The sequence below is a fragment of the Struthio camelus genome, chromosome 6 (genome assembly GCF_040807025.1).
Source record: "Struthio camelus isolate bStrCam1 chromosome 6, bStrCam1.hap1, whole genome shotgun sequence".
NCBI lineage: Eukaryota > Metazoa > Chordata > Aves > Struthioniformes > Struthionidae > Struthio > Struthio camelus.
The window spans coordinates 14,197,476-14,216,320 of NC_090947.1; the positions used below are offsets into that span (position 1 = coordinate 14,197,476).

The 18,845-nt window shown below is 45.5% G+C and overlaps 1 long non-coding RNA gene across 1 annotated transcript; it reads right to left on the reverse strand.

Annotated features, from left to right (window-relative positions):
- Positions 1-743: 743 nt before the first annotated feature.
- On the reverse strand, positions 744-10,639 carry LOC138067630 (uncharacterized). The gene is made up of 3 exons (XR_011141872.1): positions 10,591-10,639; positions 9,202-9,281; positions 744-823 (listed from the first exon to the last, which is right to left on the reverse strand). It is a non-coding gene; the product is annotated as an uncharacterized lncRNA (long non-coding RNA).
- Positions 10,640-18,845: the final 8,206 nt, after the last annotated feature.

Below are 18,845 nucleotides of genomic sequence, written 5' to 3' on the forward strand. Positions count from 1 at the left end.
CAACCCCACACCATCACCACAGTGGTACCTCACACTGTCTTTCTCTCGTGGGTGAAAACTGAAGAGACAACATCTGAACCTCAGTTCTGGAAGCTCTGTTATCATCTTGTCACACTGTGAGGGAACATCAAAGCTCCTCTTTTCATTTATTTATTTCTGAAACTTCTTGGCTTATCACTAACAGCTTCCAGGCAGACATGGGGACACTCCCTTCTAAAGGGCTGACTACTCCAGTGGCCTTTTCTTGCACATAATCACTGGAGTAAGCACTTAAACTTTGCAAATATTTGTCATAGAGAGGCCAAGGCATTCCCACTAGTGCTGCTGAAGCTACTTAGCGCTGAATCAGGTGAGAAACATCACAGAATCTCACCTTCCAGAGGGGTCTAACACATGGTTAGGCAGAGAGAGCTTTGTCTTGAAACTCCACTGTTGTTTCTGCAGTGGTCGGCTGTTCCTTTGGCCTTGGATGCTTCAGGGAGTAGATTCAGCCTCAGGTCCCTGGGCCTTGTCTTTCACCTAAGGCTGCTTCACAGCCTTTGTAAATAAGAAACTGATAAGAGATATTACACTTAGAACTTAGATGGAGTTTAGCTGACTAAATACAAGCTTTAAAGCCTGCTCCAAAGCCTGTGAAGCTGATGGTAATGCAAAGACACCCCCCCCGCCCCAGACTTCAGAGGGCTCTTGCCGAAGTCCCACAGGAAGAGCAAGTTGATATCTTACCTGCCTGGCCTCACGTAAAGTAGACTGAGAAACGGAGTTTTAGCACAAATCTTTTTGGTATACCAAGTTACAGGCAAGTCCTCTGACACTGCAGATGCTACAGGAAAGACAAGCATGAGGTCTGGGTTTCCCAGAGCTTTTTGTTGTTTTGCTTATGCTGAAAGCTGTTGTTACAGAAAAACTGCTTTGCTAAGCTGATTTTGCCCAAGTGTTTGTGCTTCACAGTGACTTAATTTATGTAATAAACAAGTTGCAAATGAACATAAAACCTTGGCTTTTCAGAGCATCCCTGTGCACATCTACGCTCTTCATGCTAACATTTGCCCGTTCCCTCTCCTCTGTCCTCAGCCACTCTGCTGGTATCAAGTGTTTGCTATCAGACTTCTTCCTTATGCTTTAGGCTCATATACAAACAGCATCTTGTGCTGTTCCGCACAGAATACCAGCTTATTAAGTACAAACCAAAATGTTAATAAAAAAATCAAACTAGCAACAATAAACAGGAATAAAACATTTCATATAGAAATTTCCATGGTAAAGCCCAGGGATAAAACAGTATGATGCCTTTTCCCCCCCCAACATGCCTTCCCAGGCTTTGTTATCAGCGTTAGTTTAAGAGTCCTCAGTTAGGTACGGCAAAACCAGGGCACTGAGCGCTCTGGTGATCAGTACTGAGCTGACAACAAATAGTGATGCAGGAGCTCACACACAGTCAGGACACTGAGACTGTGCAGGGCAAGCATATTTATTATTTAACATCCAAATTCTAACAACTGTTAGGTTATTTAAGCTAAAGGGCTTTACTTCACTGCTGGGCTAGACTAAGAAGGTACACAGAGTCAGTTTCTGTGGCTCAGCTGATGGGTGGTAACCCATCAAGTTGTGGTAAGCTGGTGCCTTGTGATTGTCCCTTCATTCCTAATACAGTGTCCTGCACAAGCATTGGACAGTGTTTCCAGAGTATATATAAGGTAGGTAGGAAAAATGATGAAAATGAATCCATTTCTTTTAAAAGTTTTCTCTCATTTCCAAAAAAAACCTCAACTCTCAACTGTTCATAGAATATTATTTATGATAGTCTCACATCTGCTACTCTTATGAGTTTGAAGAAGGCTGACAGTCCGTAGTTACCGTTTATTAAAATCATGTAGGTCACTAGGGGAATAACCACCCTTTATTGAACAGATAAATTATACATACCAATGAAAATTCATCATAAATGAAAAGTCAGGGGCTTTTTCTCCTCTAGTTTTCACAGCATCTTTTCAGTCTGTATAATAAACAGTATGAGTGGCTTCTATTTCTTATGGAAAAAAATGGTTTGTTGACTATGACAGGCTGTAATTAGACCACAGTGTAAAGCTGGGACAATGAAATGCTCTGTGTTCATACACTGTGCATCACAATGGGATGTCATTCTTGGTTGCCTGTTCCTCGTGCGGGCCATAATAACCATCATTAACAGTAAGAGTGGGTAAAAGCTCTTTTCTTTGCATATACTATACAAAGTCTGCCCACAGATTCCACAAAAAGAAAGCAATATTACTCTGACCATACCAGACATTCTGGACCCATAATGAGCTTGCTTATTTTCTTTCTGAGCTAAAAATACAGACCCCCCAACCCCACCATAATAGATTCTATGCAATGACAACTCCAAGTCAAATGGATGAAACTGCTCAGCTCTGCAAAGTGGCACAAATCACAGATGTGAGGGTTTTAGAAAACCTCTAATCGGAGGCATGAGCAAGATGCAGCAGGAATAGGCTCAGACTCAGTGGAGCTAAAAAACGAGATTCTTTTGACACTGAATTTGATCAGTGGATTCCCAAAGCATCAGAAATACAATTCAGCCTGGCTAAATGTCAGACCTGAATATAAATCAAACCAGTTTTGAAGATGCCCCACCATGAGGCTTCTAATACTTTCAGCTCTCAGTTAGAGTAAGTTTTTTCCAAGCCACTCACACTTAACCACACAAGTTAGATCAGCTTGCAAAAATCCAAGTCCATTTTTTTTTTCATCCATGCTGACTCCCCTCTACTTTAATGCTAGATTGGCTCCAAATCCCTGAAAGTGGTGAAGATAGAATCAGCTGCAAAAGAACACAGACCTTACTGGAGGGTGGTGGTTTTCAGAAACTGCTACAGAAGTATCCAAAACATAGCAAAGTAGTGCAGCAGGTACAATGAAAAAAATAAAACAAAATAAAAAACAAAATAAAACAAAACAAAAACAAAATAAAACAAAATAAAAAATAAAATAAAACAAAACAAAACACGGTGGAGGAAGAGAAAGAGGGGCCATGATGATCACAGGAGAGCATATAGGAACAAAGCTTAAAGATGAGCAGTCTCATAAAAGACCTTGAAATTGAAAGGGAAGCTTGACCTTTGCTGTGCAGAAATTCAAAGAGAGGAGAAACGTCATGGTCAAACTGAAGCCAGTTCACACTGTCTGCTGCCTATTGTCTGGATTAGAAGGAGATTTTGTGTATGTTAGGGATGCAAGAGGGACAGAGGCCAGTAACCAAGACAAGAGATGGTGGGAGAGTTTAAGGCGGAAGGACAGAAAAATCTGGATTCAGAAAACACTGTAAGAGAGAAAACATCACATACGTGAGCGCAATGGGTGGCATGCGAGTGGGGCTATTCTGATCTCTTCCAAAGAACTAGTGAGGTGGCTAACAAGGAAGTGGCTCTGCTCGACTTGTCAGGGCAGCTACGCTGGTGGACAATCCCTGGTGATGCAGTGACACGTTATGGGCGAAAGCCCTGGAATGTCAGTTCCCTTATCTGGCCTTCTTTGCTTTCCTCTGTGAATGGCTCCCACTGTGATGCTGTGATAAAGCAGGTTTCTAATTTGCATTTTCCAAAACAAGCTGATGGTTTGTTTTTCTTTAAAATTCTTTCCTATGACCTTGGCTGGAGAAAGTCCACAAATTACTTCTGATATCTGACCTGACCACTCATAGGAAACAGAGAGAGGAATGTTTCAGCAGTTCTCAGCCTGTGCATGTCACTGGCAGCTGCCCAGTTTCTCCTGGATTTTAGTTCCAAGAACTAAGCCTTGCTTGCAAGCAAGCAAGTATATAAAACTGCAACATATATTGGAAACAGAATACTGCACATATCTAATTATTCTTCTGCTCCTGCCCTAACAATTAAGAGCACTTCTAAATGATCTATGGACAGTCACCTTTGTGCCTCGATTGTGTGCATTCTTAGAGGTTGATTTCACTCTCACTGTGGCACAGAGCACACAAGAAAAGACAGACCTCTGTTTTTCCAAGGCAGTTATCACCTGTGAAAGCCATCACAGTAGTTTGTTATAGCCCATGACAGAGAACATGCTGCTGAAGCATCTCCAACACATCAAATGCCAGTACAGCCCCATCTAGTGAAGATCTACAAGCTTCCCAAAAGGAGTAGTATGCATTTTTGGTCCGCTGACTTTGCTGCTGAAAGGCAAATACTGGGATTTGCAAAGATCTGAAAGATCTGCAAAAAATAAAACCAATCACTGGGGCTGGGATGTTCCAAGGGAAATTAAGCGGGACAACCTTACTGAACAGGAAAGGCTGGACCTAATGTGCATAAAGTGCTGTGAATATTGTTGTCTTGCTGGGACCAAATTATCTTCCCTGTGACTTAAAATAAACCTGACAACTCCATATGAGATCCAAAACGGTAACTTCATACAATGCAGATTCTTTCATTCAGCCTTATGCAGACTTGCTGCAGGAAATTTACAATACAAATAAAATGGGTCTTAGTCAAGGGCTGAGGTTCCCAAGCACAAGCCAGTAGACAGATGAAAAAATACAACTGGGTGTAACGGGTGCAGTGCATCGTAGAAGGGTGTACTAGATATACTTTCTACTGAAAAACCTACTCTCTTTGTTCAAGGAAATCTAAATGGTTTCATTTCTCTGCTGCAAACAATTTGCTTCCTTCTTCTATCAAAAGGAAGCTGTGGGGATGTTAGGCAGGAGAAGAACATTAACCCCAGAGAGAAGCTAACTCTGAAATACACCACTCACTGGTACCTTAGAAATGCTGGTTTGCTGCTTGACCTATTTCAAGCTTCAGCAAGGGGGAAGGAAAAAAAAAAAAAGAATAAAGAAAAACACACACATTGATTTTGCAAGTAGTTGTTCTGCAGAATAAACCAAACCAAACCTAATGTTTATCTTACTTCCTGGGGATCTGTCAGAGAGGTCACAGGAGAAGTTATAGAGATTTAGAACAGGAGATAAGGACAGAGAGATGAACTTGGTTTCAGTTCAAGAGGATGATACTTGTTAAAGTTCCCCACCTGCCCTAGATTTCCCCTCCTTCTCCCTTCCTACAAGAGTTTGGTACAAAAATAAATCTTATAAAGGCCCAAACCTGCAAATTACTAAGTGGCTTTGATTCCCCAAAGGAGGAGCTGAGAGCCTTGCTCAGCTCCAGGCTCTTAAGGACTGACAATAAATTATAACCACCCAAATGCATTCCCACTGTGCCCATGCAATGGGCTGCTCAGTCCTCCCACGCCTCTCCCTTCCTCACCGATGATTTTTCGGGGCACAATTCCACGTTACAGCTCAAGCTGAATTAACAGGTCACAAATCCAACTCTCCTCTCGCACCCCTTGCTCACGGGCAGAAGTTCCTGCTGCTCCCCTTGTGTTGGCTTTGGAGCGTCTGTCACTCCAGTGAGCCAGCCCTGCACGCTAATACAACAAAAAACTCACCTGGAAAAAGAAGGGCATGTGCAGTTAGGGATCTGAATCAACTCACCCTAATATCAGGTGGGGGCCAGAGAGAACAAGGCAACCAGAAGAGGAGGGACTGAGCACAGGAAAGAAAGAGGGGGAATGAGATCTCCCACTTTCATTACGACTGAACTGTTAATTCAGCTCAGACATAGCATGGAACAAGACCAATATAATCCTTTCTCAGTGACACTCGCTTATTCCTTTCACCAACTCTTCACTTGCCTTTATCACTGCCTCAGCTCAGCTAGTTTTCATTTCTGTTGCCACATGGGGATAAATCCTACCTCATCCCATCTCAGAAAAACTAAGATGTCTTCCAGGGGAAAGTTGCTCTTTGCTAACCATTTAGAGAAAAGCTGATTGCTCACTAGCCCCTGGATAGGCAATTTAGCTGACATCCAGGCTGCAGGCTCTGTAGAGGTACACTCAGCGGGAAGCAGGACTCCACGCCTAACCTCTGCACTGCCACTCTGTTCCACCAGTGCTAGACACAGGTTGCTGGGCTCAAGGGAGGAACAGGCACAAACGGGAAGTTGCACACAGGGTAAAGTGCAATAGGAAACTGGAGGTAACACCCTGACAAAACCCAGCAGCTGTTTTTTAGAACAAGAATGCAAGAACAACCATGCTCAGTGAGACCAAAGGTCTTTCTAGGTCTGCTCCCTGTCTCTGACACTAGCCACCTACTGGAGACTGGGAAAGCATGTAGCAATACTTCCTCAGAACACTTTCCTGAGCGCCCAGCCATCTAAGTAACTGAAACTTCTCTCCAAGGCGTTTGGCAGAGGACAGAAAATGCTGATGTGCCCTCACAGAGCCAGTGCTAGGAAGCATGGAAGTAAAATGACCTGGTCCAATCTGACAGGAAAAAAAGAGGTTCACTGCTACCATGAATAGCCCTAGTGAAATTGAGCCTGTGGTAAGGAGCGCTTCCGCGCAACGTGCAGAAGAAGCAGACACTAGAGCAGATATAAACATCATCCACTGAGCGTTTCACCCAGTAAATCTCCTGGTTACTGCTGCACTATCCAAACTGGGATACAGTCAAGTACATGGCTCAGCTGGCAGGCACAGGGCTCGCATGACAAGCCTTAGCTCCTGCATCCCAGCAGGGAATGGTGTTACTGTCTCAGCACTCCTCTTTTGCCATCTTCCAGTGAAAAGCAGAAAGGTTCAGCTAAAACCACAGAAATGGAGGAGGACTATTTACATAGTTGGGCACCCATCTCAGCTGGAAGTTGGCAGCCAAGTGAGCTGCAGTCAAGCTGGGTCCAAAGCTAGGCTCTCCGAGCACGGTCATTCCTCTGCTGCAACAGATGTAGCCATGCTTGAAACTAACCTGTGGTCATGAGACATTGCACGGGTCCTTCCCTGCACACATAGCTCAACCAGTCACCTCTCCCTCCCCAGAAAAAAGTACCATCCAGACATGGGGCAAGGGTGGGGGGCTATATAGAAATGCAGGGAAATAAGAGAGCCTGAAGGACGTGGTGTTCATATTCCCCAATCTACTGCAGGAAGTCTAGCCCAGCCATCAGGCTCCCTCTCTGTTTCATGAAAGAAAGCTCTAATGGAACAGGAAAAGATTATCAATTCACGATGAAAGAGACTGTAAATTATGCACGCAAGCAAAACAATGACAGGACAATCAACGATGACAGGACAATCAGCTGTCATTAATGAAGTCCAAAGCACAAAAGATGAAGAAGCAAAACCATGCACTCTCACCTAGCTCCTGCTAGGACACTGGCAATTATGCACACAGAAGCGTTAAGCATAATTAGACAGAGCTGCCTTTTTTTGATTTATGATAATGAAGCAAGAGTACCTAAAATCTAATTCTCCTAGAACAGAGCGGGAAGAGGGGCTACAAAGAGCAAATGTACTGCTTGAAAAGTGTTAGCAACAGCTTGCCACACTCTCCTGACCACTTGACAGGAAGGACATCTAACATCTGGTAGTCACAGTAACGTGATAAGAATCCACAAGCTTTGGCACCGGAATTATTGAAGATTTTGTAATCCAGGGCTTCTTCCCATGCCTAAGGCCAAAATGCCTGATCAGCACCTCACAATCAAGCCTGCAAGACTGATTTATCAGATGTGTTTGATATTCTGAAAGTTGAGAAGGAATTCTATAGGGCCTAGAGAAACTCAGCAGTTTCTCCCTAGCCGGAGGCTGTGTCTGCCAGTAAGGAGATGATGAAAGAACATCTAAACTGAAAACAAAGAGAGCTGGGTGGGAAACGCTCCTTCATTATAAAGGTAAAGAACATCTTTCCAGTAGGAAAAGACAGAGAAAGGAGAGCCAAGAAACAAGTCTAAACAATTCTTTTTTCATGAGTAATTCTGACCCAGCAGCTCTCCCTCAAATAATCCATCTCAGAAACTGGAGTTGTAAAGTTTGCGAAGGAATTACACATTTCACTTCGGAATGACAGGAACTTATTGAGAGGGATGCTAGGAATAAAGCAAGGCCATATAGGCCACTTGTGAGATCATCACATGCCTCCTTGTTGTAAAGCTCTGTTTTCAGGGGATCCCACCTGGCACAACGCTGATCTGCCACAGAGCAGTGAGCTGCAGACTTTTGTGAAGGAATGGAGACATCCAAAGGATCAGGCTCTGGGAATACTGTGTAAGAGAAGCCTACTTCTGTGACAGCACGGCCATGTGACGGTGCTTTTCTTCCCAAAGAACTGCCTGTTCTTAGAACACTACTGGCATTACAGTACCATGAAATACAGGAGATACCTGACAGATCCTCTCTGCTCTGTTTTGGTTTTGAGTGCTGAGGAAAGCAAGAGCCACACCAAAAAAAAAAATTCCATTCTGAGAAACAAGAGAAAAATCAACATCTGAACATATACCTTAGCAGCAAAACTCGCAATGGTCATGTTGATTTTTTCAGCTACTAACTATGCAGGTGGGTCAATGGCTGTTTTTGAATTAGAAATACAGCTAAGGAAAATTGACCACACTCCAAAAAAAGTATAGCTTAAATAGTTAAAAAAAAAAAAAAAAAGGCAGAGAGAGGCATGAACTCACTTCCACTACACGCTTTGCCAGCACACTTGTCAGTGTGCAATGAATGCACATGGAGCAAGGCATTTTTTCCTACTGAGGTTGGATCCATCACCCGCTGTTCATACTGTTGATCCCAGCTTTCAATTACAGAGGCGCATGGTACTGCTCCAAAGTGATCCTGATCACTCCTTTCAGCCAGGGCTTAGTCACGGATGATGTCTAGTTATTCATTGGCCTTCAGGGCCTTTCTCAGCTGATGTCAAACCAACTTCACATATTTTGCATGGGAAAGTGATCTGACTGTATCAATGGTCTAATTCTGTCAGTGCTGCTGTGCAATGTACATGTGAAGCCATTCAAGAAATGGGTAAAAGACCATGTTCTGAAGTGTCTTTGGATTGCTACTGCCGTACATCCTTCATGACTGAAAGGCCTGTGTCTTAACACAGGCCTGCATCTACTGGCCATTGGCGCAGACTGGATAAAAAACATTGGAGAGAAACACAAGGATCACTGTGACGAAGGCTTAGTTTAGGCCTTACTGCTTCCTTTTCTTACCACCATTTTTACTTTGATCCCTTTCAAAAATGGATTATCAAAGAAAATAAACACATAACAGATGGGCAGGATACGGAACTGGGAAAAAAAAAAAAAAAAAAGAGACCAGGTGGGTCACATGTTTGATTACCAGGAACCACTTTCCTACTCCAGACCTCTTTGCTTCCTTGGACAAGACTGGCTGGCCACGGGGCAACACACTGCAGCTTTCTGTGGTGGAATAGAGAGAGACAGATGGGACGCTGGAAATTCCTGCACGTGAGCCTCTTTCTTCAAGACGACAAGTGAATATCTGCAGTTAATTCCCATGATTGGCATACATCACAAACACATCATGCTGGCCCTCTTCATGGAGGTTAACCACTCTCCCAAAGCTCAGTTTGCTCATGCAGGAATGTGCAATTTGAGACTCATGAGCTACATGTGGCTGGTGAATAGTTAGTTCAAGTGTGCCCCCCCTCTTGGGGCTTCATGTCACAGTGACCAGGGCGACTAGGCTATCACAGAGTGAGCCAGATCTCAGTCTGGATGGAGAAGGAGTCACAGAGCCCATTAAGATTGCTGCCTCCAGATCAGCTTGGGACCTAGACACGCATGCACAGCTCAGCGCTATGCCATGGAGAACTGTAGGATCTCCATGATCATAAGCCATGGGCATTGCCAGTTTCTCAGCTAGAGTTCCCCCAGCTCTCAGAGGTATCAGTACATACCCTGCGGTTCTTGGCTATCTAAACACTTGGTACGTGGCTTACAAGGTCAGGAAGGACGACCTACATGTATTTATACCCAGGTGTGCACATGTTAACAATTAACTTCATGCTTATACAGGTGGAACAAAATGCAGAGGATCCTGCCCCTCAGAGTACTCCCACAGCAGCACAGCCTAGGGACCTATCCCCCTTGACACTGTCGGCATAAGTAACTCCATGTACTCCCATTTCAAATCCCACTTTCTCCCTAATTCCCCCATTCCTGTGCCTTTGTGCCTTCCAACAATCTCGTCAGTTAACCAAGTCTTACGCAATGACCAAGAACACCAGCTTCTTAAACTGTACCAAGACTGCTGCTAGAGTTTCCATGTAGGATAGAGTACCCTAGAGACTCTTACATTTCTGAATCACATAGCAAAAACCTATCTGGGAAGTGATAAGATGAGAAAGGTTTTATCAGTTGTTTCCATGATTGCAGATACTGTGCGCCCAACGCTTTGGTTGCTTTTCCTCTAGAACTCATATAGGCTCTACGGCATTTATTTTTTCCCTAGGAACAAAAATAAATCACTCCAATCAGCTGCTTTTCTCGAGGTGCTACAAAACAAACTACAGTGGAAACGTTATCATTTGTAACAGATTTAGCCTGCAGGACCATGTGTTAATTTAAAATTTAACATTTAAAAATAGTTTCCCATGGCACCATGTAAATACAGGGTACGGCCAGCATAAGCAGATACAAATTGAGCAATGTTATATTGCTTGAAGTTATTTATTTCTGCATTTGACAGCTACTGACAAAACCTCACCTCATTACTCTTCCATGCCCTTGTGCGCAGCCAGGACACTGGAATAATTCTGGGAAAGAGCGTACAGAATATAGGAGATATTAACATCTTAATGATTACACTGATGCTTCTCTCTCTCTTTATCACACCTACCTGCCACCCAAACATCTGGGATGAATAAAACATTTACCACCTTGACAAATCAACTGGGCCTGATTCATACCACCGTCAGAATTATAGCAGTCTCTAAAAGCCCAAAGATGCCATCGTTATGCTCCCAATTAACCCGCTACCATTACAACCTGATAAAACAGGTTTGATGTGACAGCTAAAACGGGGTTTGCATCCACTTGCTCCTCAAAAAATAAATTTTCAGTCTTCCCTGGAAGCTGTGAGCGGGAAGGGGGATCCTGAAAATATTTTGGCCAAAAAACTTCTTCCAAAATAAGCTCTGAACACAACTGTCCAGCTGTTTAAATAAGTCAACAGGGAGTTATGGGGAGGTGAGAGAAGCTCTTGTCTGCTCTAAAGTCAAAGCTTGCTCTTCAAGTCGAATGCCAGGGTATCAGAAGCAGAGACATGAAGAGCAGCAGGCATCCTCCCTGCTTTGCTTGCTAGTGCTCAGGCAGGAGCAGGCTGGCCACGTGCCAGAGCTACAGGAAAAGATCCTGCTCAGTCCCCAGGCTGGATCACAGTCACTGTATATGGAACTGTTACCTTCAGGGCATTAGCCAGGCTCTGCTAATCACATACTCTTTTAAGACTTACTGTTTGGTCAAAACTAAACACCTGCTGGTCACATCGCTATCAGAAGCTATCTTTTCTCCAGATGTAGAGGCCTTGCCCTGTAAGAGTAACACGGCTTCTCAAATAATACGTTACTCTCCTCTCGCCTCATCCTCAGAAACAATACTTTCCTAAAATACTAACACCTTCCTAAAATATTCAGCTTTAGTCCTGCCTGGCACAAAATAGCCCAGGGCATGCAGTTAAAGCTTGCCAAAGTTGCAACAAACTGAGAGCAGGGTCCAATAATAAGCATCTATCAAACAACCTGACCCCCTAAAATGGAGCCACTAAACCACAGACCAAAACAAAACAGCCCATCCCTTTTACACAGGCTGAAGACAAATGAGAGCCAAGGAAAGGAACACAGCACAATAAAGATATTGCCTACCTTGTGGGAGGTTAGAAAGCAGTATAGTAAACAGGAGAGGCCAAAGAGTTGTTTTTGCAAAGAAAAAAAGTCTTCAATTGCCAAGAGATGACAAAGCAAGGTACACTCAGAAAAAAAAAACAGATTTCTCCTCCCCCCGTTTAATGAAAGGGTACGTAATCAAGAGAAACAGAAAGAAATCTATCATAACATTTCCAGATTGCTAATAGGTAGGTAAACGTTCCTCACACCATGATTTATTTGCCTGTGCTTTGCCTTCCAAAACGAACATGCTTGACCACATGCTGCCCAAAATAGTAAAATGACATCCAAGGTCACGCCTCTGTGACGATGTCATGTTTTTGGGCTGTGTAATCTTTAGGGAGATAATGATACAGGAAGAGGGAAGAAGAGGAGAAGAAAGAACATAAAAGAGAGTGACTGTCAGAGCTTAGAACAAATTTTGAGGCCTGGCATGGGAAATCTCTTTCTTTCTGACATGAAGTAAACTAGATCTGAAAAAAAGATATGGAAGCCCTCAACATCAGTCTTGTGGGCTTGCTTTTCAGAGAAGCATAATTCCAGGATTATGGGCTCTTCTGCCAGGTGGTACATGTTTTTCAACTGAATCATCCCCACAAACTAGCTTTTAGTCTAATTTGTTCAAAGAAAGAGACAAGCAGTCTCATGTATACAGGCAGAAGAAACTGTCGCAAACGTCAAAGACTTCTCATTTGGTATCTTTCTTATAATAGAGGATCTATTATAATCTTATAAACACAAGGAATCAGGGAGACAACAGGTCTATGTTAGAACAAAATTTTTTGCTAGTTTGTTTATGGGTTTTAGCGAAACAGAGCAGCTACCAAAAAGCATGCAGTGTTTAAGTTTGGTCTTACGTGTCATACGGTCAGAGTATTAACGGGAACAGTAGGATATCAAGAGCCATATTGGCTATGGAAGAGTTAAGGCTCCAAAGGGTCTTCTCACATATTTGCTGGAAGCTGAGGTTTTTTTTTTCCACAGTTAATTTCTTTTTAACAAAAGATGGTACTGCAAAAACTGCAGGAGAACTGAGGCCTGTCACGCTCCTCTCCTCTCCAAGCTGTTTCTAGCAGCCAGCAGGGAACTGCCATACTTACTGATGTCCTTATTTAACGCTTCAGTCATTCTTCACACTCCTTTACAGAAAATGCCAGGGCTTCGAGACAAGGTCTACCAGCAGGTGCACTGGGACTCAGGCACACTGTGAAGGAATACAAACACTAGCTAATTAAATCTATTGTTAAAACAATTTGTTTCTTGCTGGGGCTGAGTCATCTGAAAGTGTTTTAACACGACAGGTTTCATTTCTGAGGGCAGCTTGCCACCTTCATTCTGGAGCTCTTTGCTCACTCTGCCACCCCTAATTGTTATTCTAGATCTAAAGTTCAGATTAGGAGCACAGAAAGGACTGGGAAAGGAAGGAAAGGAAAAAACCAAGGCCAAAACTCTTAAGCTCTTCCTTAATAAGAGCAGCGTGAATAAGAGCATGGGAAAATCCATGATTTAGCTAGCCAGTATTAGCTCCCAGAATAAATTAAAGTGGCAAACAATGAGGTTTGCAGTGTATAAATCATAACGGTCTATTTCTAATGAACATCTGCCCCCAAGAGGGCACTGCGTATACCTCATACTTGTAAGCGTCCATCATCTGATTAGCAGGGTAAGGGCATGCCCTTCCTTCCATCCCAGGAAGGAAGGGCCAGTCCTCTGCTCTTTTTGGTGACTTTCAGCAAGCAAAATACCCCTTTCTGATTATAATGGATTTTATTTTGAAGATCCTTTCAGAGAAGCACACAAGCAGGAAAGCAGCAGGAAAGCACTCAATAGCTCAATTTTCCGGGAAGCAAAGCAACAAATACAACCAAGGTTCTTCTGCGTGAGTACACACAGCTCCCTCTACCAGTAGCGTGACCAGATCTGCAGGCAACGCCCACTCAAACCGCCTCTCCATCTGTCTCTCCACGTGAGCCTCAGTCTGCCTTGGCCATTTTTCTTGCAGAATTGCAACTAGGTTCATGCTTGGATTCTCGGGCAGTTTCTTGAATCCCACAAGATCTCATTCGGTTACATACTGGATGGAGTCCAAGATTACTTCCTTCTGCCACCTGAAGTTTGTCTTTATTGATCTTCCAAATCTCAGCCTAAGCTTTCTCATCAGCCTGGACAGGTCTGAAGCTTTTCATCTCCTATTCCCATCCTTCAACGCCAGCCCTGCCAGACGCTCATGCAGGACTGGCTCGTACAGGGCTGCCTAGCCCTGCATGAGACGTCATCTCTGCAGCGTGGTTATTTTGGCACCTGCAGAAACCTTACCAGTCCCATACCATTTAAAAATGTTTAAGCACCTGCTCCATAGCTGTAATGCTTCACCATCAACTTTCCAACTCTGTGTGCCACAGACTCATATCCTAATTACAGGCCACACTCTGCAGTCCTTAATTGGCCCAAATTTAATTACAATATGTGCCAGACAACAAAACCTCTTTCAGAATACATAATGCTCAGTGATTAGGTTCTCAGCAGACAGGTAAGTAAATCAGCGCGAGGAAGAAATTTCAGTAGTGTTCCTCTGGGATAGGTAAACCACAAAACACTTACCTGTTTTTCTAACTTAATTACACGTGGCTTTAACTGCCATAACTTGCTGCGGTGGGGAAAAAACTTCTCATTTCCCCACTTTTCTCCTGACCCTCACTACCACCACACAAGCCCAGCTCCACTCCCACCCACCCAGACAGTACTCGCTTATATTTAGCCGTGCTCAGCCCCTCTCCAGCTCTTCGCACGAAGTCAGGCGTCCTGCTGCCCTGACTACACCCAAACGTAACCCACCTACCCCTCCACCCCCGCTCCGAGCCCCATCGCCATCAGCGCGTTCCCGGCCGCCCGCGCCAACGGCCAACGGCCGCCGCCCGCGCGCGCCGCGCCCCGGGGGCGTTACCCGCCGCTACCGCCCCGCCCCCGGCGGCGCCCTCCGTCCCGCCCTGCAGGCGGCGCCCGGGCACCGCGGCGGCGGCCGTGGAAGCGAGGGGGGAGCGAGACTCGTGAGCTGCCGCGGCGGCGGGGGTTGCTCTTCGCCCGCTTCCGTTGCCGTTCGTTTTCGCCCATGTCTCTGTACGTGCGTTTGTGCCCCCCAAAACAGGCCGACGGGGGCTCTGTCTTCGGCAGCTTCTGCCTCGTTTGAAAGATTTTTACCTCAAGCCCCCTCTCGTTCGGTAGCCAGCCCTGGCGGCTGCCGGCTCTCTCCCCATCCAGCTGTCGGACCTGGAAAGGGCGCCGGGAAGAGCTGGCATGGGGGCTCAGCCAGCCAGTCCGCAGCCGGGGCACGCCACGGCAAACGGGCGCGAGGAAGGGGCGAGATGTCCGCACCCGTGTCCCATAGCTAGAAAGGGTCTTCAGTGACCAGCAGTGGCTGTGGGTGCGTTTGGCGCAGCCCTGGAGACGCCGAGGGGGCCGAGCGCCGCGGTGGGGTCGGCAGGACCCACCTTCACCCGGCCCCGGCCTCAAGTCAGCTCCAGGAGCTGCCAGGAAGCACCTCTGAAAGCCCCTCTGCCCAGCTGCCTTGCCCGTACCACGCGTGTATCCAAGGCAAGAGGACGAGCCTCTCACTCCCGCAAGGCCCCTGAAGCCCCTTAGAGGAAGGTGGTGGCGTTCGGCCCCCGTCCTGTACTCCTGGAAACCTCCTCGGACCGCCCCTAGCTCTGCTGCGAAGAGCGGTCCTGGAAGACGTGCAACGTTGAGACCTTGTTCCTGTTCACTCCTTTTCTGCTGGCTGCCCAGCGATGAAAGGGCATCTCGGCAGGCCTGCTAGGGCCTTTCCCGGTCCTCAGGCACAGGCGGCAAGAGCAGGCTTCAGAGTCGCTTGTGAGGGTGCTCAGGCACAGCCATAAAAAACATTGCTCCCACCTCAGCATACTGCACTTGACTGACAGCACTTCATTTAGTCCAAGGTTTTCATAATCACCCACTAATTTCAGTAAGCACCATTTTGGAGGCTTCAAGTCAAAATCCCAGTACTTGGTTTTCATAAATGGCACTTTCATGCTCAGATTTGTAGAGCTGACTGCCATGTTATCTGAGCTTGGGGCAGGGAGTAGTTAGTTCCCTGTGGCCCCCTTGGCCCGGCACTGTCACCACCACACAGTCCTTCCCCTTGGCTCCTGAGGACGTTTGGAGGATCTCCCTGCTAAGTGCGCAGGGATCAGTCACTTAGAGGCCAAGCCAAGCGTCTGCAGCACTAGCCAGGGAAGAAAAAGCTTCCCAGCATCCAGAAGGGAGGAGGTGGGAAGGAGCACCCTGAGGGAAGAAATACCAAGATCAACACCTCCAGCTGGGAAAGGGGTGTGGGCACTCGCGAGGCTGGGCCTGCTCCTTGCTCCAGCTCTTCCCAGCCACACCTCCTCCTTCCAGCGGAGTTTCCAACAGGGAAAAGGAAAAGCTTGCCTTTCTATGCTGCTGGCTTTCCGTAGCTCTGAGGAGCCAGGCCTTACTTGCCACTTACCACAAGGGCAAACAGCATCTGATCTCACTCTTCTTCCTCCCTCTTTCCAAACAGGCTTGAGCTGCAAAGCCTCCAAATTGCCAACCTGCCAGAGGAATCCTCCCAGTCCCTGGGCAACCAGCCTGCCAAAGCCTGCATAGTCCCTTTTTTCTCCCATGCCACTCTTGTTTATTGCCTTCAGGCCTGAGATTCTTGGCAGGTGAAGCCTGGTGATGCCAGCTGCAAAAGTATGTTTGCCGACCAGCCCATTATCTCTTTCCATCCTTCATCTCCTTTGGCACCTCCTGAGACACAAGCTGCCCAAGGGCTGGTGCGGTGGCCTATCACCACGTATCAGTTCCCTCTGACCACTTACAATCTCGTTTTATATCCCTCACACAGTTTAAATTCTCATTTACGTGAATAGTTGTTTCTGGCACACAAGGAGTGCTGGGCTTGGGCTTCTTATCGGTGTCTGAACAATCTCGGTTAATCGAATGAACATCCATGGAGTTTTCTGTTTCAGGTGCATCTCATCCTGCTGAATTTCCAGGAGACCTCTTACTAGTCCCACAATCAGTTTCACTCATTTATTCTGTTTGAACAAGAGGCTAAGGGCAAGACCTAATGGCAAAAAGCTGCGTGGATCACATCAGCTTCTGAGCACTAGGAATGTGAGATCCCAGATCTCCTTACTTGCCAAAGGAGAAAACAAAAAAACTGTAGCCAGAGTATTTTAAACAAACACCAATCCATAAACACAAGAAGGAAGAAAGGAGAATGAAATACAGCACATTACCAACGATGATTTTCTAACTACCTGTGACTTTGTTTTTCTCCGTTGGCAGCACTGCTGTTGCTGCCAGTAGGGAGCTAAGACCTTCTGTACTGCAGCCTGCCTCAGGCTGCAGCTGTACGCACACGCACCCCTTTCATAAAACATTCAGAGACAAGGCTTTGCGCTCGGCTGCCTTTGCTTCTGTTCCTTCAACTTTCTGGCTCCATTTAATACCAGTGCCTAAAATAACCTCACACAGGTTTGATTTTACAGAAAAGGATCTAGGGCAACAACAGTCATTCAGTTCTTGAGGCGGTTTGGATTCTGTGCGCTTTTCATGGGATCTGCCCCGTTTTTCCAACTGCTCAAGACATCACACAGGCCAGACATCAATTACTTGTAAGTAGCTCATTGAATAGCACTTGGCAGGTACAGGGCAAATAACATCTCTGAAAGAATGACAGCGTTTGCCAATAGAGTAACATTCTTTACTGGCAATCTCCTGTTTAACGGGTGTCTGTACCTGTTAAAAGCTAACCTCAGCTTTGTTTGTTCCCTTTGGTAATAACTGGAAAGTGTAATACAGCTCCAAGGTACTAGATGCCTGCAAGATTTTCACCGATCCTCAGCACCTGCATGGACTCGCTGCAACATTTTGGATGGAAAATAGGGCTACAAGCAGCAGGTTTCTTTTCAGCCCAGTGTTCTCTGTGAAAGTAAAACAACTGTATCCAAAAAAAATGAAATACAGGGAAAAACATGGAAAAGTTCTGTTTAAAGAGCTCTCTCCACCCATTGCTGTCAAGAAGATCCTGGTTATCTCAGTACCTGCTAGGACAAATAACTGTGGTGACCCTTTGCACTATCTGCAATGAGGTGCTCAAGCAAAAATGCTAACTTTAATTATTCTTACTTCTTACGCAGCCGTTTGTCCACCCCCACATTCAAAGGGTGCTGAGCAATAAGATCTAATCATAAACTGGCCACAGTGAGGTGCCTATGAATCACCTGGCTGGTTCTGAAAGCTACAACCCTACGGGCAAAATACCTCTATTTGTCTGGAGACTGAGGTATTTAAAGAAATCTCAAGGGCTCCACGCAAGTACAGAGGTTGTTCTACACAGTGTAACATACAGGCTAGGCTCATGGCTTAAGATATAAAATTGTAGTTTGTTTGGCTTCTAGAACATCTGCATTAACAGGAGTTATAGTTTGGTACGTCTGTGCCAGCAGGACCCACGGTACGCTCCACAACGTTCACTCATATGGGAAATCCCGGACCCAGAGATGTCATCCTGTCATCAGATCCATGACAGGCAGTCTGACTTCATGTGGACACCCAACCCCTTCCCCTGGTTTTGGTGGGACTCCGCACAGTCCTACCCAGATGGATCATATCACAGGACCAGAGACTTCCGAAACGGTGAGATCACAGAGGAATGGGAAATTTTTCTGACGCATACATGCTCTAATGGCCATCTTGTTAGCTCAGTTTTTTGCCAAACTGAATAACAGTTGGTGTATCAGTCCAGTAATTAAACTGCCATAGTGCTGCCTGTCTGAGATTTGGCAAGAGAGCAGCCACAGAAAAACACAAAGCACAGATGTGTTTGATTAATCCAAATACTCAGACTAGCAGACTGGTGATTTCCCAGCTATCAGTTGCAGTGCAGCCAGGATTTTCCTGCAAGAGAAGACCTAATCATTAGTGAAAAGAACATGCAGCACGACACAGAAAGAAAAAAAAAAATCCTCTTTCCCCTTTTGTTACATCTGAGGGCCTGTTTGCTCTTCTCTGGTCAAAGGTTGCTGTGGTC